Below are 22,973 nucleotides of genomic sequence, written 5' to 3' on the forward strand. Positions count from 1 at the left end.
GAAATACTGTTGTATGTCACGCCAGTTCTTATGGCATTTGGTGTGCTACACGTGTGCATTTTAAGTCTTTCTGGTGTTATTCAACGCCATTTGATCGTGTGTCAATTTACGCCAAGATTCACATAACCCTAACCGTCAGTGCATGGCTGCAGGTTGGACAGTGGGCTATAACGGCGTGAACATACACACGGAAGGTTTATAATGCATACACATAACACACCAATTAAAAGTGGCATGTATATTTACGTGAGTCATGATGTCACGTTGGCTTTAAATAAGAGGGAATGCCTGTTGTGCTGCCCAAAGAGCCAAAGAGTGCCACAGGGTTTTTATCTCATTGAGCTATTGTGAAGGCGTTGTGTCTGGCATCGTCTTTAGCAATTTCTTCAAACATATTCTCCAGCAAAACTACAGATCAGATTCATTTCAAATTTTATATGTTGCTTCCTTGGGTCAGTGTCTACAAAGTTTGTTCACAGTTCTGAGAAATTATGATTTTTGAATTTCTGAAATATTAAAATGACTTATAATGGTCTATATTTTGATGGTTTGTAACATGGAAATGGTTAGAGATATCAGCATAATTACTATTGAGCACTGATAGGAAGTCAGAATTGACTTTGATGTAATTAACTGAGTTATCCTCAAGTGAAAGTACCACCCACTTCTGTTGGGAGATTGATCTCTTGCATCAAGACCACAGGACTCTAACATAGTGGCAGAACCTGACAACCTTGTAAATTCAAGTTTATTGAGTCTTGATAGAACGTGTGTCACGGGTCCAGTGGTCCTATTTTTATTTGTAAAAGATGCTGTTTTGGACAACATTCAGTTAAAATAAAGCTAGTGAACAAAATAAGTGAAGTGAAATCAGAGACTAGTGGTGGGTTTTTGTCATGTTATATTTCTTACTAAGGTTATAAATGGCTATTTCCCTCATCTACTGTTTATTTGACTGTTGTTTGTTTTCATATCCAAATAATTCTGTAAAGCCCTGTGAGGCAACCATGTTGGATATAGGGCTCTGCAAATAAAATTGAATTGAACTGAATAAACCCAAAGAGGTCATGGTTTATTGTGATTTCTCCACATATAAGGGTGTTAGGCTGTCGGTCTGAGTAGAAAATCTGCATTTTCGTCTGCTACGTCCAGTATTATCCACTATGTTCACAGGTTGGACAGCAATAACAGTGGTTTGGACCAGACTTTGGACAAGTTTGGACGTTTTTGGTTGATATCCATGAGATATCGACCAAATACAGATACAATCTCCGTGTTAATGTGAACAGGGCTGTAGTCTGTTTTCGTATTGGTTGAATTTCCTTTTTGCATTTCTTCTGCATTTCTTCCACTTTTGTTGTTTTTCATTAACTGCAGTAACCTAGGTGTGTACATGAACACACTGGGCAGATTGAAGAAAACACTGCAGCACAAAAAGCACAAATTTGATTTAGCTGCTTTGACAGAATCGACACAACAGAGCAAATACATTGTCAGAGGATGACTTAAAATGAAAAATGCAGTTTTAGGAGAACAGGAAGGAAAACATTTTATATGCCGTGACCTTTTTTTTTTACCTATTGAAGAGCAAAACATTTACAATATAACACGGGGAATAAACAGAATCAACCTTTTTAAAGTCAGGAGTGAAGCAGCTTGGTTCATGGCGGAGTGGAATACAACACATGCTTGTGATTTCTCATTTCATAGAGTGAAGCAGGACTCCATCTTCGAGACTCAAATTGAACGCTTCCAGCCACGTACTGTTGAACTGCGGGTTCAGCAGCAGACAGGTGCTCTTGAATATTCATTGGCAGCGAGCCCTCACAGATTCTAATCACTGTCAATATGTGTGCACTTTGCAACTGTCAACTATTCAGAAAACAAAATACTCCCTCCCTCCTGCCTTGGCTGCTTATGAAAATTTATGATGCAGGTAGAAAATGGAGAGTTCCCCGTTTATTAAACTGAGATTCGCTCTAAGCTCGAACAATGCAATTGTTTTCAAATTATGTGGAGTTATGGGAAGGCTGTAGGTGTGGCTTTACACCGCACTTAATCTGTGCAAATGTGGTTGTCGCCTACTTATCTTGGTTAAATTCTCCATTAAATTCCATAAACGCGATATGAAAAAACTCCAATTGTGCAAAAAGGGGATATTTGATGCTTTTGTCACATTTAGATGTTATTATACCAGATGTTTGTTGTAATGTGGTCGAAGTTTAACTGCTGAAAAGTAAGAGTCGTACACAAAAGACAAAGTTCAGGCATTGATTCATTTGAACACGGTGTTTTTCTTACACAGTTCCAAGAAAGTCCAAAACTGACAATTATTGAGCCCTTTTTCATGACCATAAAAATCCAACAACTGTTGGTAATCACATAACTAATATCCAGTCTGATGCGTTTACATATGCTTCAGAAATAACCTTGGATTAGATGTTTCAGTCTGTTATTGGATTTACAGTCACTATGTATGTAGAATCAAACTTTTCTGTTGCTGTACTCACGTTTGACTACGTCACTTCTGTTTTGTATATTTTTTTTGTTTTTACACATGCTCATGTAAAAGAATGAAATAAATAAGATTAACAGGTATACATGCATGAAGACATCTGAGTATGTGAGAGGAATCCAGGTGTGTTAATCTGATTTTTCACTGCACTGCATTAAAACCAGACATGATTCTGTGATGGAAATCAGTGCATGGCCTCAGAAAAAACTTCCAGAAACCCCCATTACATCCACAAAAGCAGGTTAAAGCTCTGTCATGTAAAGAAGTAGCAGCATGTGAACAAGATCCAGAATTTGCACTGTCTTCTGTGGACCAAAGGTCAGTAATGAGCCATAAAACTGATCTGAGGTCAGACCAGTCAGAATATGAGGTCCTGTTTGTAAACCGTGGACCTTAAAGAGGAGATGGACCATCTGGGTCGTTGATGCTCTGGTCCAAAGCCTGCATCTGTCATGCATTAGTGTATGGAATGGGCAGCTTGAACATCTGGAAACAACCACCAATGTGAAAGAAATCTACAGGTTTTACAAAAACATATGCTCTATCCAGACCACAACAGATCTGTAATATTTCACCCAGACAACGTTCAACCATGGATCCCATCTACTCCAAGAGCATGCAGTCATAGTGGAAGAGTCCTGGTCCTGAACTGGCCTGGTGAAGTCCAGACCATTCACCAAAGACCAGGACAGCTGAGCATCTACAATCCTACATCAGACCAGAACAGGACAACATTCCTAAACCAGAACTCCATCATCTTGTCTCCTCAGGGCCAGACCCAGATTATTTATGAATGTCCATGACCAACTGACATGATCTCAACAGGACACTACAACGTATTTCCAAAAACAAGTTGAGATATTGTGGTAAAATGTAAATCAAGCAGAATGTCATTGACAGACTGTGTTATACGAAGACAAAAAGATGATCCACAGTGGAAACATGGCCACATCCCAACTTTTTGGAGACATGTTGCTGCCATCAATCTTAAAATTATTCTTAATATGTTCTATTATGAATAAAATAGGAGGTTGTGAGATTTGGCGTTCATTGCCTTCTGTCTTTATTTCCCATTTTATACAACATCCCAACTTTTTCTGGAAACTGTGGGTTGTACTTTCCCATTGGGACATCACAGATGTCCATAATAATCATCTGTTACGTTCTGAAAATAGCAAGTTGTGTCAAACGTCTTCTCTGCGTCTTTAATACCACAACTCACTTTCCATCATGCAAATTTTTCAATACAAGCAACTTTTTTCGCTAAGACTTGCTGTGTCCTCCATCCAACACCAGTGTGATTTGTTTAAAGAAATACCAACTCGACCATACAACCCGGAGTGTTTCTTCCTCATTCCAAGCTTATCTCCAGTGTTGGCACAGTGCTCACCAAGTGTGGAAATAGATCTGGCTCTGAGAGACCAGGCAGGGTGTGAATGAACATGGCATTCACACAGGAACGCTGCCGGAAGTGGACTGAAACCCAGGAGTCAGAGAATTATTTACTCTGTCAGTGAAGATGGAAGCCATTAAATACAAAGCGGTGTGAAGTTTTGTCTGGCATGTTTTTCCTTGACCTTTTACCTTTCCACAGCGTTGAGTTGGTGTGAAAACCAGTAAACAAAGATGGAAATGAAATGATGTGATATGTTACAGTTCCATAATGGGAGCGTGGTGTTTTCACTTAACTGTCAAGTGTCTGAAGAGCGTTGTATGGATGGCGATGAAAAATAGCAGCAGAAAAAGCCATTTGGTCTCCTGTGTTTCACACAACATCAGACGAATGAGAATATAAGCGAGAAAACACACAACATTTAATTCACTGTTCAGTAAACATGAAACTTGATCCTGGTTCATGGGTTTGTTTAAATTAACCCACAACATAATAATAATAAATAATGTAAGATGTTACTGTATTCTGATCATGGGTCAGGTCCTCTTCAATTGCTTTATATTTTCAGATAATAATGCTGTATTGGATACATGATCTCTTAAAGACCTAAAACTTTATTTAGTATTTCTAACCTGTTTTTTCAGTCAGCATCAGTCCTCACACATCATATGATTAAGGAGAATCCACTTAATTTTAACTCCCAATTTTACATTTTCTTTGTTTAAGAATGATTGTTTGTTTTGGTTATCCTACCATGTGTACTCACAGCGGGAGACATTATACAAAACTAAGCATCAAATACATTTTCCTCCAGATGTAACCCATCCCAAATGATTTACAACACTTTATTATGATATTGTCCTCTATATTTTTCAGTCAGAAGCAGGAATTTCTCATTTAAATCATCTATCCATGTAGTCAATCATCCATCCATCCATGTAGTCGTCCATCCACCCACCCACACACCCCCCATCCATCCACCCACCGATGCAAAACAACCTATGGGCTTGTTCAGTTAATATTTTAATACTTGGAACTGGCACAGTGCTGTGTAAGTTGGAGGTAGGTCTGACTTCAGGTTTAGAGACACCCGTCACTGCAGCTGCTGCTTAAAATCAGATGGTTGGATATCATCTGAAGTGAAACTGCAGCAGGACCCTGTCAAAATGCCTGGTCGTATAGCTCCGACTCCTGTCAGCTGACAACTAGAGCCTCACCAAAGTTGTTTTTGACAAATGTCTGCACTGCACGGTGAAGATTTTCTGGACACTAACCTTTTCAAATAAGCAGCCGGCGGAACAAACAGGACAGGAGTGTATGGATGTCACGGTAACAAGGAGTAGGTGGGGGTTTTGATGGGACGTGTTCGGTGGCGTCAACAAGGTAACAGGCACTTTGTTAACTCCAGCAGGGAAACATCCAGCGAGGATTGTAAGGAAACGAAGCTGACATGAAGATGCAAAAGACTCTTCTGACCACCAGAGGAGTCTTGTCTGGTCTCTGTTCCAAAACAAGATATTTGCTGGAAATGTTCTTCTCAAACCTTGGTCACCAGAACAGAAAAACATCTGCAGCTATATCTGACTAGTGTTAAAGTTTTACAATGAAAGTGATCTACATAAACAGAACATTTTCACATTGAAACTCCTTATATAACGAGGGCAGCTGGTAATACTGCCAGATATAGCACGGCAAGTTAAGTCAGTCATATAATGATGAGAATTTAGCTGCACAAAAACCATTAACACTGACAAAAACCACAGACCAAACCACCTGTAATTCATGTTGAATTAATAGATGGTCTCATTAAAGGATGGTGATGAAACCCTCAAAGACCTAAACACATACCATCGGCCAAAAGCATCCACTGATCTAAACTGTTTAATACCTGTTGATCCACTAATCCTAACAATACATGTAAATAATTGGCTCAATAGTGAACAAGGAAACACCATCAACTTCTATAACATTGATTCACCAGTAAAACCCATGGAGTTTTACTTAAAAAGTCATGTAAAAGTCATTTTCTCAGTTTTGATATAATACCCTTTGATTTTTCTCTGAGATTTTATGAATATCTACATGATCACTGAATTAAATAAAGGAAAATGCATCATTTACACAGAAAAATGCTAACTGTAAATGGTAATATTATAATAAATGGTGTTAAATCAGTAAGATAACATATAGATAACAAATATAGTGATTATTTCATTTGGACAGTCCTAGGGTTAATAGCCCTGGTATCACAGCACCCCCTATGGGCTATCCAACATTGTAAAGTCAGTATCTCAACTGACAAATGAGCACATTTGCATCGGTAGAGCATCCTCCAGCTGTAAGAAGCACATTCTGTAAAACATGACTCGCATTAGATTTGGGCAGCTGTGAAATCAACGCCGTCCCGCTGAATTTGGAGACAAGGACGATGTTTAGTCGAGGGCGTGTTGACATCTATCCTTCATGTAGAGTCTGGGAGGCCTTTGTGTTGGAGGCTTTCAGCTTTGAGCTTTTGTCGAAATCAGCATGTTGAAATGATGTCCTACAAGCAGCTGGCAGCGTCCTCCACCTCCGGACGCCACTGAACCGGGATGAGGAATGCGAGGTCGGTGCCAATGCCGTCGCCAGGCCTCACTGAGTCATTTTACACTCTGTCATCACCCTTATCACAATTTTACCCCCTCTTTCACTCTATCTTGATTGGTCACTCCTCTCTGGAACACTCCTGCTCCCTCGAGGCTTTATCTGTGATTCCTTATCATCCACAACTCGTCTCCCACGTCCCCCTCCCTTCCCTCATACTCTTTCTTTTTTTTTTTCTCACCTCCGCTTCCCACCCTCATTGGCCAGCTCCTGCCTCATACTGTATTTGTCCTTCTATCTCCTGTAATAGAGTTGAAATTACACGTTAAAAGTAAATAGTGTTGAGGTAGATTCACAGAGGCCCCTCCAGGAGAACATATCTAATTATATTATCCTCCATTTATGCAGTATCTCCTGGTTATCCCTGTGATTACGGGGATAAACTTATCACTGCAGTACATCGGTGAATATAGCCGGACTTTACACTTGCACAATGTCAGCCGGGCTTGACACTAAGTTATGATATGTTCAAAGTCAGTCAGATTCACAGCAGAATTTCACATTCATGCAGACTCCATTTAGATTCTTAATTGTGCTGTTGTGTGTAAAAGTAGAGCGTGGGTATCCGGTGTATAGCCTTAGGAGCCGTTTGCCCTTGGCGATTCTTTCATCTTCAGATCTAATAGCGTGAGTCAAACAGTGTTTTGTAAAATTTGACTGGGGTACACTAAGTAGCTGGAGTTCCTTGTGCTAATATTGACCTGAAGGAGTGGGTGAACAGGAACGTGTGGGACATGAGGATCCCTCTGAGATGGAAGGAAACGCTGGTAGAGGACAAGTATGTTTGATATGTGTCCTTTGTCTTTCTTGCCTTGAAAGTCACCTGCATACAAGACTTTTGTTGCCGTCTCATTTTCATAACGGAGGACGTGGTTTTGACTTTGAGGCCTGTTAGGCTTTTATTCTCTACACTTAACTCGGAAACTAAAGAAGTATTCCTGTGTTCTCCCAGTCCATAACCTAAAATAAACTCAGATAGCTAGATAGCTGGATAGATAGATAGATAGATAGATAGATAGATAGATAGATAGATAGATAGATAGATAGATAGATAGATAGATAGATAGATAGATAGATAGATAGATAGATAGATAGATAGATAGATAGATAGATAGATAGATAGATAGATAGATAAAACAGCACTCTTAGATAATAATGAATGAGGAAAGAGTAATAATACATACAAGAATATACAGTTGTAAGTTTAAAAAACTACTATATGTTCAGAACTTTAAGTAGGAAAGGTGTTCAGGGTACAAAACTAATATATACAAGAATAGTAATGCAGTGACTATTACTGCACAAGGCCCAGTAAATGAAGTGAAATTGCACTTCCATTTCAATGCACACTGAAAAGCCCATTGATGGCTATTCCTTAAATGAGGTGATTTTAATACATTTAGTGCAAAATTGGCCTCTTACTAAGAAAGTAAGTGAAGTTGCAAAAACATCAACCCCAAATACCAACAGTAATGACTATACACAGATCAACGGGTGCAAATACCAGCTGAACAGTGAATAGAAATACTACCTCTGACTCACCGTGTCTCTTGCTTTTTCTACAAATCTTCAAGGTTTTGTGGCTCAAATTAATGTTCGAAGATAACAAGTAATTTGGCAGTGGATACTGCCATAGTACTGTGGCACGAAATATCAGCTTATCTGTTGCCACAGAGCAATCAAATATTAACATTTGTACTGTGACAACAAGCAGTAAGGACATTTTGTTGCCACAGAGCCAATCCTGGATACTATTCCATGAACTCATTACCTCTTGTTGCCACAGTTCTGTGGTGATATATGGATATACACCCCTACACACCACAATGGAATTATGTCAATTTGCAAAATGTTTCATATCGTTTTGGCCTTTCGTTCCACATGGCACCAGTGTTGTTGGTGCCCTGAAACAGTATTGTTTGTGAAAGGGTCCCAGAGCAGAAAATCTCACTAACACCGCCCTGCGGCGTTACTGTATGGATAGGCAAAATGCCATGTTTTGGGAAAACGATGATGCCCATATTACCACGTGACCAGATGAAGAAGAACCCCAGATGTAACCTAATTGCGCATGCTCACTGCATTATTCTGTGATTTTAGTGTATCCTGCGGCTCTGTCGTGTTTGTGTACAGTGCCACATATAGGCCATGTCATACATATTACATCGTTTTAACCCAGTTTTCCCGTTTCCACCTGGATGCAGATTTTTCTTGAAATGATACATTTATGGATGTGAAACTTTTTGAATCTGCAAAAGAAAAATACCACGAGCGTTGTCATCTGGATGTAGCGTGTAACTGGTACCCTAGCCTTTTCCTGTAACCGGATGCACTCTGTGGTAATAGACAAATGAGAAAGTCAGTCCCACAGTACTGTGGCAATAGCCACTTCGAAAATATTTAGTCAGATTTTGGAGAGATCAGGTTGGTTTAGGTTTTATCTCAGAATTTAAAGTAAACATAAAATGCATGGGCAGTCAGACATTTTCATGAACACTTTATTATCCCACAATCCCACCAGCTGCAGGCGACATTCATGCCCAATCTGCTGTTAATGAAGTTTCAGTTGCTGTGTTGTGTATAAATGTGCACAGCCTCTCTTGGAGTTCGGAGACACCAGTGGAAACACCAACCAGAATCGCTATGCTAAAGTTTCTGCATTTAGTGACATGTACATAAGTTTATTTCAGACATTTATTAAAGATGGTTCATACCTGCCTGAATTTCATGAACAACTGGAGACTATTTGAGGCAGCTATTCAGTAAATTTGGTAAAGATCCTTGGCAGGAATTACAGGAGTTACAGAAACAGCAACCATGTTCCATCAGGCAAATGTAGAACACTTAGTGGAAACATGCTTAACTGTACATCACTTTAAATTGATGGACTCTCACACATTTGCTTTGTAAATCCAGGTCGGGACTTTTGGAATCACGATGTCAATTTGTTGAAACACTTGAATACAGTGACAACACACATACAAATCAATAAACATCTAAAAATCTGTGTTACAGGTGAAAACACAACACTTCCCTATATGGTCAAAGTCTCTACAAGTATGTATTTATTGCCCTTTTGTCCATCGATGAAGTCTTGTAAACTTTAAACCATGCTTTGAATGTACTGTGAAAACACTGTCAGAGAAGATGGAGAGAAAAAAAACTTACATTACTATACTTTACCTTTAAAAGAAACCTTATGATACTCCAGCCTTAAAGTATTTACATGCTTTTAATATTATTTATGGATATTACAGTTTTTGTCTTTTTCCTCTCCTTAGCTCAGGAGAAACTAGACATAATATTACCTCGGAGCGTCTTGTAGTTTTTATACTTTTTTGTAAAAGAGGAGGCCTCATGCAACAGCAGCCTCAGTTAGTTTCATTAACAGGGTTTTTTTCCCCCAATTATTTAGTTAACAGAAACACCTAAAGATCACTATTATACTTCCCCACATCCCAAACCCCCAAATTAGACAGTTTTCTACCAAAAAAAGTTAGATTTTTAGCATTTAAGAAATAAAATCTGCATCTGAACAACTGAAGAAACACATTGTAATTTTATTTTTTTTTCCACTAATACAGGACAGTTTGCATACGTACAGAGACTAATTTTCTTCTTGAACAATATTAAAATGAAAACAAATCTGCCTTATCATAGCAGCAAGACAGTACTATGAAAAACTAGTAAGTAATAATACTGCTGATACTGAAATGGTCTGAAACGCTGCCATTCATTCACCTTTATTTGGAGATCATTTTGTAAACAGCTGCTTCCTGTTTCCACCGTCGCCTGATGTGTTTAATTACACGGTCCAACTTCACCTGCTGCAGGTCCACGCCACTTCCTCCCATTCCTCAACACCGACACAAATGTATTTTGTAAACATCAGCGTTTGCTCATTTGCCGGCCGATGGGCTTCTCTGAATTTGTGTCGCTATGGTTACCGCCCTGCGACCTCATATTTTGCATGTGAAATTTTGCAACTGGATATCTCCCTGTTAACACTTTAATCATTTCACACACCAAACAATACGTTGTGAAACCCGACTTTTCTTGCGTTTTCCTATGCATGACTGCATTCGTCTCCGAACACCTGGCTTTCTCGGTTCCTCCTCACCGCCTCGTTCGCCATTCCAACATGTTTCTGGCACCGAAGCAAACTCTGTGATGATTATTCTGGCACTGACACATATTTCCACACTCTTTGAAGTGGATTTATTTTAGAAACAGCTCCTCACTGCCTAAGTTTAGTAAGCTGTGGTTATCATGGGTTACAGATCTAGAGACTTCCCTCGTTTCTCTGTTTATCAGCTCATTCTGGCCCTAAATGACTTATTGTTATTTTCCCCTACTTGTCTAATGGAACAGTATTATCAAGGCTCTGTTTTTATGAGATAATGCCAGGGGAAGACGCTGTTCAAGGTCCGCCATAGTCTACCAGATGTCAGATTAGCACAAGAAAAGGCACTGTAAATAAAAGCACAGGCGTACCACTGCATACAACATCGCGTGAATCAAAAATTATCAACCTATTACAGTCTCGACTATGTTAAAATCCGGTACGTGCCTTCTTGTGCGTGCACTGAAAATCACCTTATCCATAAATAAAGTGAGAAGTGAAGGCATTGTACGAAGAGGAAGAAAAAAAAAAGGAGACTTGTCCGGTCTCCATCCATTTTTCCCCCACCAGCTACATCGTCTTATGTTGCTCCATGTTGTCATTCTCAGCACATTTCATAATGGATGAACATATTTCCTTCGTATACAGGAAAGCGCTGATAATGAGAGGTTATCGTTCTTTAGAATTTGCACCACTGATGATAATGGACTTCATTATGTCCCTCTTCCAGTAAGCTGTCACCCTGAACAAATTTAAATTAGCCAGCCAGAACAGATCTTACACCAAGATTATTTCCATTCAAGGCACCATTTGGAGCTGTTTTGATTCCCTTTTAATACGGGACTTTTCACTCCAGCAAGCAGCGGCAGCCCTGTTTATTTGACTGTCCAACATTATAAATTACTGGCAGCTTTTCTAAGCAATGACAAGAGGGGAGGAGAAAGTCACCTAGAGCTCGCCTCGGCGAAGAGGAAGGGCTGATGCGAAGGCTGCTGGCTCGCCAGCTTCGAACAGGGCAAGGTGGGGTCTTGGGCGAGGGACCCTGAGGGAACCATGTGGTGGAAACCATACTGTGACTCATTCAATAAAGTTAATTAATGATATTTTATACATAATGAGGTCGGGCTCCCATGTGGTCCCGTCTCAGGTTGAGTTTCATGGAGATACAGCGGTTTTGTGCTGTGGCTGCAGGGACCGTCGGCGAAACTAACAAAGGTGGCGTTAAGGTCATTCGCTCTGACTTTGGCTTCTTTAAAACACAGTTCGTCTTGGGAGTTTCGTCTTGATTGTCGCTTTGCAGATGGGAAAGTTAAGCATCAGGAGAACTGAGACTACAAAAACATGAAAATAGAAACTAAAAATGGAAAAGTAAAAAGACGAGTCAGCTTACACCCCCCCCCCCCCCCCCCCCCCCTTAATCGTGACCTTTAAGTAGAATGGTTTTCTAACTTTTTCAGCTTCAAGGAATGGAGACTTTCAGAAAAAACAAGAGTAAAAATAAATGGAAAAATAAATTTGTCAAACAAACCTGAAAGACTCAACAAAAATAAAAATGGTAGCATTCAAAAGCATGAAAATGAAATAAAATCTAAACTTTAGGAGACTCATCTCAACAGAACATGTAGATAACATGAGCAAAATGGCTTGTAATTAAATGACGATTTTGCACATTTGCTACCAGTATTAACTAAAAATAAATGTTTTCATACTAGTTGAAAAAAAAAAACCCTAAAACTAAATTCAAATCAATTCAACAAATAAGAATGAACGTTCAAAGAAAAGTAAAAACTACAGAAAAATTTTAACTCAAAACTAGAATACCCACACATCCCTGACTAATAGACTCATTTATTATTGATTATAATGCTTTATTTGCCAGATAATTTCTTATTGATTGCAGCTTTTTACACAGTGATTATACTGAAGTTGTAAATGATATATGTTTCTGTGATAGTAAGCGATGCAGCAACTGTCATGGGATTGAAACACAAATGCAATTTACAAGATGGTTTTATAAAGATTCTACTTTATGTGGACGCTCCAACACTTTGGAGATGACGTACGATGTACAGGGAATCTGTTTTATAATCATTTGGGGATTTTTTTTTTGTGACCTTTTTTGCATTATGAGTTGCCGTTTTTCGTAATCTGTGTTTAAGAACAAACTCGGCGTTATTGAATTGAATTTCCCATGTCCAGAAATCAGTTATACTTTCTAGTATCTGTGTACGTCCACTTGGACTTAGTTGTTGGTGATATAGGACTTTGTTAAGAAACATTTCACTGTTGCTGTTGCTAGATGCAAAGACATTCTCCAATAGCATAGTAAACTAATGTATTAGAAAGACAAGCAGGAAATGAAAACAAGTTTATTAAATGAAAATGTACTGTTTATAAAATGCAGAATAAGATGTACTTGTTAAGAAACATTGATGGACAGTTGTTGAGTAAAGGTGTGATACAGGGACTGATCAGACTGGTCAGACTGCAGAAATGGGATATAATATTCACAATATTGAGAATTGTCATGTTATGTGTCGCTTTAGAATGACTATTTACATCTACAGATGCAGGTCGTCATTGCATTGAACAGACTTCCATGAAGTTCTATAACCGTCACTGTCTGAATCTGTCTGGATGTTGTTACATGTCACTGGTGACAACAGGAAACACACGGCATCTGGTTCATTTATGACTGAGCTGTTGATGTCTTAAAACAACACACTGTAAAATATTATTACCTGTAACTGCAGTTGACCTAGAGATACTTTGGATATTATCTACATCCAGTGAACTTTAGCTGATTCTTTGTCTCTCTTGTGTGTTTTTACCTGGTGTGACGTTGTAGTGACCTCTGATTTACTACCACCTCCTGGACTGGGAGTGGTACTACACTTACTTCAAATGGCTGGTTGAGGATCTGCACCCGAATGAATGACACATGTATTGTCCTGTTCATCACCCCCCATACTAGGACACCCCTGATATAGAGTAGATATGCATTAATACACAGCATTCCCTTTATATATGTCCTGCTGCTGCTTGAGAAGTGTAAAATATTGTATCATGAAGTCACCACTATTCTGAAAAAGCTTTTAATATGAAAGGACAGAGAAGTGTAGGGATATATGTTCGAGAAAAGAGACTTTATCAGTTCTATAAATGAACAAAAACATTCATTTACTCTGTTGTTGTTTCTGGGTGGTTCAGTGTTAAACAGAGTTTTACGGTCCAAACATCACAGTACGAGACAAAAAAATACAATACATCATCATGTGATCTTTGTTTATCTTAACACTATCACATGATGGCGCTCTATGGTGTAATTTTACGGAGGTTCATGTAGATGAAAACTTTTCTGAAAATTATGTTTTTAATTGAAAACAGAGTTGGAAAAATATCTATTTATACAAGTACTCAGATATGTAACCTTAGTCCTCTTCACCCTCGTCTCCTCTGTAAACCAGATAAAGTTTCAGCAGATTTCAGCTTCTGTCTAACACTCTACAGCCTTTATCTTGTAGTTTTATCTGGTTTGTGAGACAATATTGATATAAATTGAAATTCATTAAATTGCCATTGTACACACAGAATGAAATTATATGCAGCCCCATCAGTGAAAGAGACGCATAAATATTCATATAAAAAGTGCCTCTAAAATGTGCTAAATAGATGTATAATTGGCACAAAACACACAGACTATTAACATTTCAATCAGCTGGTAACACAAATCCAAGAATATTGAATTATGGTTCAACTTTTGACAGTGTTTAATGTTTTTACTGAATCCTGTAGAGAATAAATGAGAGTATTTCCTTGGTTTTCATTAAATATGGCACAGTTTTTTCTTGGTTTTTTAATGTGATGGCCATATTTCGTGCGAATATCAGTCACCTCTTAAGTAACATTCAGCACGTTTTAGCCCTTATTTAAGCAAAGAACAGTAAAATAATCCCTTCTTAGAGGAAACACCAATGTAATAGATGTGGCAGCAACACACTGTTCTGTTTGTTGGTTTTGTAAAGTTGTTTTTTCAACGAACAGGGTTTAGGTAAGTTGTTACTGCAGCATAATGTCATGAACCATGTACAACAACGTTTGAGCATCATCCACCACAGTGCACACTAGTCCTGTTAAGAATTAATTGAAATGTCCCGTATTTTTATCCCTGGCTGTAAACCAAAGAAAGCGCTGCCATGAAACCTCCTCTGAGCCTCAGCAGTCATGTCCTTTTTGGGAAACGAGCCCTTATTCTGGGAAAATAGCCGCTAACAACCTACTAGTGTGAGTTAAAGGCCTATCGATGACCTCCCGTAGCCTCTCTGTTGTTTGCAGTAATTAAACCAAGCGATCACATTTCATTTAATAGTCGCGGCGCATTTGTTTAAAAATACATGACACATCTGTAAGGATATGAGGCGTGGAGTCGTTTATGGTGCCGACGGGCTGCTGGTGATGTGGTTGAAGGTTAGACCCTGACAGAAGCGTGGACAGACTCAGGAGAGAAGCCGACGGAATCTGTGACACAACCAATTACTGAGAACAAGATCAAAAATAACACCTTGAACTCCTCGCCAGTTTAACCCTTTGTCTGGGAGTAAAATTCTACTCACACTACAGTAATAATGACAGACTTAATTGCCTGAGGATCTCAGCGGTTCAGATGTGTGTTCAGGGGGACACGAAGGGAAGTGAATCACTCCTGAAATAGATGGAAAATGAGAGTGGAGTCATTAACTGTTTGATGTGTGGAGTGGATTTAATAGAACACAAATACAGTTATGAGTTAATGACAAAAGCCTTTAAAGCAGGAGGGTTAGAATAATAACTTAATAACCTGGAAATAATGACAACTCCAAACCTTTTCTCTGTGTTTTAGACTGGGGGAAAAAAAATAAAATTACATCATGAAAATATATTTAGAAACTATCCTTACACAATAAAATATGAATAACATGAACAACCTGAAATTCCTTAAGAAAAATAAGAGCAATTTTAACAATATTATGCCTCAGTTTATCATTTACACATGTAAATTACAACTTACAGATCACAGTGGATCTACAAACACACAAAACATTTAATAACGGGCACAGTGAGTTCTAAATAAGTTCTACTTCCTCCCATTCCTTTTTGGGTAGATATATGTAGTTCATGTGATAGATATATAGATATATTTCTTGTCTGTATAACTGTACATCTACATGTCTGTAGTATGGGCCACATATGTATATAAACAGACATACGGTATGTATAACAAAAATTTATCGCTACAAATTTTTTTACCTGTAAATATTGTAAATTAGTTCTTTCTTTATTTTAAAATACATGATCAATCAATCAATCAATCAAAATTAAACATTAATGTCAAGGTTTATCAGTTACGCATTAAATTTTTGACTGTTGTACACATATTCAACAGTGAGTGTATGTAAGTGCATTATCGCATATCAATTAAATTGCATGATTGAGGAGAACAGAGCAGATGATGTGAACATATATGCCAATTACACAAATGCAGCGATGTAGGCAGAGTGTCTACAGCGTTAGAGGTAATTAGACAAAAATCTAAAGCGTTCTGACAGATTTTAACCCTCAAGTCGAACAACTGGTCTGGATGGTGGTGACGCTGTTTCTGTATCTTCTGCAGTTTTGGTTTTATTTCTGCAGATCTTCATTCATGGTTTGCATCTGACATGAAATCTGTACTTGTTTTTCACCTTTCATTCATTCACATCTATATTTTTATTGACACCCTACCTTTACATCACAGGTATCAACATACAGCCCGTGGGCCAAAACCGTCCCTCCAGAGTCCAATCCAATCTGGCCCCTGGGATAAATTTGTGAAATGCAAAAATTACACTGAAGATATTAATGATTATTTTTGTTCAGGTTCCACATGCATCCCAATTTGATTTCAAACGGGTCAGTCAGTAAAATACTATCATAATAACTGATAAATGATGACAACTTCAAATTTTTCTTTGGTGTAGTGTAAAAAAGTAACATTACATGAAAGTGTTTACATTTACAAACTATCCTTTGACAAAAAATGTGAATAAGCTGAAATGTCTTAAGAGAAATAAGTGCAATTTTACCAATATTCTGCATGTTAATAAATGTTTTGTGTATTTGCTGATCCACTGTGATCTATAAGTTGTAATGCATGAGAAACTGAGGTATACTATTGTTACAGTTTCTCTACTTTTCTTAAGAAATTTCAGTTTGTTCATGTTATTCACATTTTTTTGAAGGATAATTGTAGATGTAAAAGAAAAAAGTTTGGAGTTGGCATCATTTATATATTATTATGTTATTATTTACTGATCCAGCCCACTTCAGGTCATGTTGATGGTGTATGTGGCCCCTGAATTAAATGAGTTGACAGTCCTGTTCTACATGTATCATCTCTGTGAATTTAATTAGGTTTTTTTACATCTGTATAACCTCTGAATTGCCTGTGTTCACCAAAGGTTAAAATCAGAGTCATGTTTCTTTTTCTACCTGTTTCCCTGTATTTCTGAGCCTCAGAGTTGCATTTCCTGCCCGTCTGTTTCCTCCGATTAGCGTGTTTTTCATCCTTATTGACTGATGGTGAAACTCTGGGCTGGCTTCCCCCTGGAAAGGCGTAATAAAGCGAACCTGGGAGGCTGCAGCATCTGCATTAAACCTTGCAGGGACCGTCTCCGAGGGCCCGGGAGCCGAGGACAGTGCCTTCCCTTCACACCTCGTTACTCCTGTTCCCTCCCGTGACCTTCCCTGCAGGCAAACACGCAACCCATGAGACAGGCGAACCTATCAGTGCCGCTCCCCCTTTTTCCTCTTCCCAAATTCACCGCTGCTGCAACTGTCATCGACTCGTTGGCTGAGTGGTATCGTTGTCGCCGGGCCCCCATTATTGTCCTCCACTCCATCAGTCAGCGCTGTTTACATTCAGGTGATTTTGCTTTGAATCACTCCAGCGGAAACTGATGTGACCTTGAAGTGAATGTTTCTGTCTTTGAGACCTGAAGAGGAAGGAGGATGCTCTTTGAAAGTCTTGTCTTCATGTCACTAATAGGACAGAGAGAGTCTGAATGTCGTTCCCTTTTTTTTTTTGACCAGCCATTACAAAGATCAGGACGGGCTTGAAGCATCAAGCCTTGGAGAGTGAAAATAGAGTTCTCCAGGGAAAGGGAAAACGGGCCCTGTGGCAAGGTTATGTGTTTGTCTTTGATGCTCTGGGTTTGACACGGCGAGCTCACCTTGACTGGGTCATTTATTCAGACACACTCTAAGTCACCTGGCGCTGGGAGGCGACCAGACAATTACATTTAGCCTTCATGCAGCGATGATGCCGCCGCGCCGCAAAAAACATCTATATTTTAAACTTTTAATAGCCTGGTCGCTGTTGGAGTGGCCATCCAAAATTAATTAACAGCACACAAAAAAGTAGAAATAAAAAATTGCCCACTCCTCAGCTTCAATTAATTCTCACTGAATGTTTCGTGTCGTCGCTCACTGGAATATAAACACATCATTGGAGGGAAGTACCCCACTCGGAGTACATTCATACACATGTCTGAGGTACTTTAGAAACTTCTGTACAACTTTAGAGGTTTAATTCAGGGTCTCAGTGGAAGCACAAACTTTCTAATCAATGTTGTCTCGCCATATGTCAACATTAATAGTGATTCTTCTAGTGTCAAAACAGCATTGAGTGAATTTTCATAATGTCACAGATGAGTAGATGAAACCAGCCATCGTTTTTTAGTGTCGACAAGTAATATTAAAGAGTGAATGAACACAAACATATTAAAACACTGTCGGCAAGACTTTGTTTTTCATCTTGTATCATAACTTTTTTGTCCTGTTGCATCTGCTGTGTAGTTTTCATCTCAATGCATCAAGTTATGTCATTTTTGGCTTCTTATATCTTTCCATAGTTTCCATTTTATTTTTTATTGCATGGTTTTCATCTTTTTTTCCTGATCTTGCTGCATTTTTTACAGTTTACTTCTTGTTGCATCTTTGTTTGACATGATTTTTTATGGTGTTATATCTTTTTCTTTTTTTTTTTTTTTTTTTTTGCATTTTTAGCAACCAGTAATGTAATACCTACCATTAACATAATTACTTGTGCCATTTACAAGTAATTTTGCAAATAGTGTAATAACTTGCAACATACAGACATATGATCTCAAAGAATATGATGGATATGTTTGCTGTAGATTAAATGACAGTAGTTCAGATCACACAAAGTAGCTAGCTATTACTGCTTGTAAATTTTGAGAAAAACATGTTATAGTGTGCTACCAGCCTATATGATACCACTTTGCATGTTTGTCAATGCAACACCATGATCACCTGGACCAAGCATCAATAAAGGAAAAGATAGGAGTAAACATGTTTAGTACAGTGACCCTGTGCAACAATCACATTTTACTTAGCTCATTCACTCTCAACATAAAGACTTAAAATGGCTCTATGTCATATAGATATTTCAGAGTCTGGTACCAAAACAGACTTAAGACCCAAAACCACCAACACATCAACCCTATGTATCCACAGACCGTATCAGTCACCTGAATAAAGTGTAAAGTTCATTTTTTCCACACATGTTTATTATGATATCAAGTTTTCTTCTTCAAGCTAAAAGTTATAGTCACCTATTTTGACACTTAATCACAAAAACACTGTGTCTTATAATCTACATGTGCTGGCGTCAGCTGGTAGTTTAACATTATAGCCCTGTAGCTTAGCTCTGTTTTTAGGCAGAAAAACAGACATAGTAAAACTACAAATCACCTCCATCTTCTGTACAGTTTGTGTTGTCAGTCGCTGAACTAAAGATCTCTTTGGAATCGGCCAAACAAGGTCAGAACTGCCACAGTTTAGTCTGAACCGTGAATCAACAAATGGCAACTTAGCAAAGATAAAAACATCCCATAATAACTTTATACCTTCATAAACCTCTGAATCAAACTCGCCCGTGTAGAAGAAACACTGACATTTCACCATCAAACTCCATTCTTTACATTTAAAGCTGTGTCCAATGGAGAAAACAATGGTTCTATTTTTATCACTTCTTTTCTTTCACTCTGGCAGTTATTCCTTTCTGGTTCCCAACCTCAACTTGGCCTTGCCGGCAGAGAGACTCACTACTGCCTCTAGTGGTCACATAATCCCCCGGCCCATCACTGTAAATAAATTCACTTCATATTTCCACATCCAATACATTGACAACTTTGGCTGAACTTCACAGATCTTTATTCTTAGGTTTGTTTTTTTTATAGATTTGACAATAGAAATACTACATATAGACCATTTAGGCTCTAAATTGATAACAACATGGGGTGTAGTCCTTCTAAATTGCCATCCAGTTTAAAACATCCATCTTTATGAAAGAGCTAGCAATGCTATGATGAAGGAAATAATGGTTTTCTGAATATAGCAATTGCATCCAGACCCATTTTAGACACAAATAAACGTATCAATGAAAATCAAATTAGAATTTTGATAATGACTGGACCCTCTCAAAGTCAAATTTTGGAATGTTGTTTGCTCTTGTGGTTGATATCCCATCCTTCTTTCACTCAGGAGCGACTTTTTACATTAATGTAGCTGGTAATACAGCTATACTTCAGTTTAACTCCGTCGTGCATATTAAAAATACTAGCATTTTACAGTCAACCATTTGTCTGTTCCCCCAAAATGACAAGACAAAAAGCCAACCAAGGTGTGAGAAACATGTAAAGCCACAGAGGAGGTGGCTGGATGGCAGTGCCCTTCTTCCTTCTAACACTTCTGAACAACCCATCCCAACCTGACCTAGGACGTCTGCAGGTCTCACACCATAGATGAGTTGCAAACTGCAGTGTGGCGAGTCAGAGCACAGAAAAACCCTGTTAATTGGTCCAGTCTGGCTGGCCCCCTGTCAGACGAGGCCTTTCATGGCCTTTTCATGGCTTTCTCCTGGGAGAACTGAGGAGGCTGCCTGTAATGAGGCGCCGTACCTGGTTGCAGAGGGGGGAATCGGGAGGGTCACTCGTGGGCAATTAGGGAGAAATAATGAGAGCTTTCTCTTTCTCTTCGTCTCTGTTATCTCCCCCTCCAACCCCCCCTTCCTTCTGTTTCCTGCGAGGACGGCGGCTCGTCAGGTAACTTTTTAGGGAGGGATCCCGCGAGAGGCACCCCAAAGTAGCTCAACAAGAACAGAGCAACAGTAATGCAGATCTGCACCGAATATGCACAAAGCAGCTTCCACCACACCGGGCAACCGATGTGTCGACCAGCAGCGATGCAGGAACAGGAAGTCCTGTCAAGTTTGAGACTGAGGAGGTCATGTGACATCATTAGAGATCAGAAAGAAACAATAACACCATGGATTTTACACAGAAGACCAGTGTTCGTCTACTGGAAGTCGGCGTTGTTTTCTTGCTTCTTCTATTCATGATCGTAGCCATGTGTTTATTCCTGTAACCATGGTGACAGAGGTCATCTCAAGCCAAGTTCAGACAAAAGATGAAAACCGACCAGTCGTGATGAAGCGATGCATTTTGTCAGTGTCGACTCTCTGTACTCCTGTTCTGTCAGTTTTTCATGTTTTTTTTTTTTGTAGCTGGATAAAGGACAGTGATAGTGAGTTATTTGCTAGTATAGACCTGAAGCCCCGCCCCCTTGCCACTGTCCCCTATGGGACTAAACTCAGAATACCAATGAATAATTTTTTGATCCTGCTTTGCCTGTTTACCTCAGATGATGTTTTGAAGGTAAAGGCTTAATTTATGACCTGAGGAATAGTTTATTGTAAAGATAGTAACATCTCTATTCACATATGATACAAACTGCCAAATCACCAAAATGGTTATTAAGGGTTGCATTAAGGGATTTTTGCAGCCTGGCATGTATCAATGATTAACAGCAACATTGGTTAATATGTATTATAATTTTTTGTGTTAGGTCAAATGCTAAAATGTTTCAGTGCGCATTTTTTACCCACTTTAGTAAAGGGTGCTGTTGTGGTAATTTTCCATTGTTTACAATGTGCTGATTTTAATGATTGAGTCAGAATTTTAAAAATCATGTAAAAATGAACAACTTTTGAATTCTAACCAAATACAAACTGTGAAAATAATAGGACCTTTTATAACATGAAGTGCAGTGTGCATCAATATCCTCACCCTTATACCAGCAGGTTAATTCAGCAGATTTTTACTTTATTCTTTAAGGTTTCAGATGCGCTCAGTCTGGTCATGTTGAAGCTGCAGAAACATCTTCAGACTCTGACAGTTTTGTTGACGTCACCTCCATGAGTTTCAGGTGTGTAGTCTTAACATTTCATACATACATATCCTTTGTCTTCTAGTTTTCACCAATTTTGCCAGTGAAATAATGTTGGTGGCTGTTGTTTTTTTGGTTAATAACACAATACACTGATACACAGTGGGTAGCTGTTTTAGTATGTTTTTCATGTTTGGTTGAGTTTTATTCAGTAACATTGTCTGACCTTGACGAATCGCATCCCTGAAAAACACATCGTATTACTAAAGAAGACTAAAACTAACCTTGAAACAAATAAAAAATTAACAAAAACTAAGCACTGTCAGAGAAAAAAAATCATAACAAGCTGCTTAGGAAACAAATCCTCACCAAACTGAAAGTGAATTCCATGAGCTTCAGTTGGTGATATTCTTTCATTTAAGAGATTCAACATGTATTTGAAATAATTCAATACAGCAGAAAACATGCCTAATCAAATCAAAACAGACAAGAATGAGCAAAATATTTAAGAAAATACAAAAATAAATAGTAGAAGACTGTGATATTTTGAGAAAAACTCTCATTTAAAGTCAAACATCTTTATGATAAAAGCTGAATCGCTTTATTATTCCTGTAGGGAAATTCAGTCTCAGTATTTTACAAGTAATACATACAGTACCTAGCATTAGCATTAGCATTAGTGAACTAGGAGTAGTGAGCTGCCATTGAAGATGCTTCGGGACCAATTGCAGATCTTTATCATTACTGAAGTCAAGGACAGTAGAGTTAACCCTCTATGTACCTGTTTTTAATGGTGGGGAAAACCGGAGGAACTGTAGGAAACCTGTGCAGCGCGGAAAGAACAAGTAAATTCAACACAAAAAGGGCACAGTCCGACAGAATCGATCAAGGAAAGTTCTTGCAAGGCAGAAGTGCTAACCACTACGCTGCCACACCGCCCATATGTCAGCCTGGAAACAAAAGCGCATCCGCCTGTGATTTATCAGCTCAGATCCGACTGTATTTATTGAACAGAAGAGCCGAAACGTCACCCA

The 22,973-nt window shown here is 38.6% G+C and overlaps 1 long non-coding RNA gene across 1 annotated transcript in view; it reads left to right on the forward strand.

Annotated features, from left to right (window-relative positions):
- Positions 1 to 8,716: 8,716 nt before the first annotated feature.
- LOC115423905 (uncharacterized) overlaps positions 8,717 to 22,973 on the forward strand; it is a 28,561-nt gene continuing 14,304 nt past the window's right edge. The window contains exon 1 of the long non-coding RNA XR_003936021.1: positions 8,717 to 8,845. This is a non-coding gene — a long non-coding RNA (uncharacterized LOC115423905). The remainder of the gene's footprint in view (positions 8,846 to 22,973) is intronic.

This window comes from Sphaeramia orbicularis, chromosome 8 (assembly GCF_902148855.1).
Source record: "Sphaeramia orbicularis chromosome 8, fSphaOr1.1, whole genome shotgun sequence".
Lineage (NCBI taxonomy): Eukaryota > Metazoa > Chordata > Actinopteri > Kurtiformes > Apogonidae > Sphaeramia > Sphaeramia orbicularis.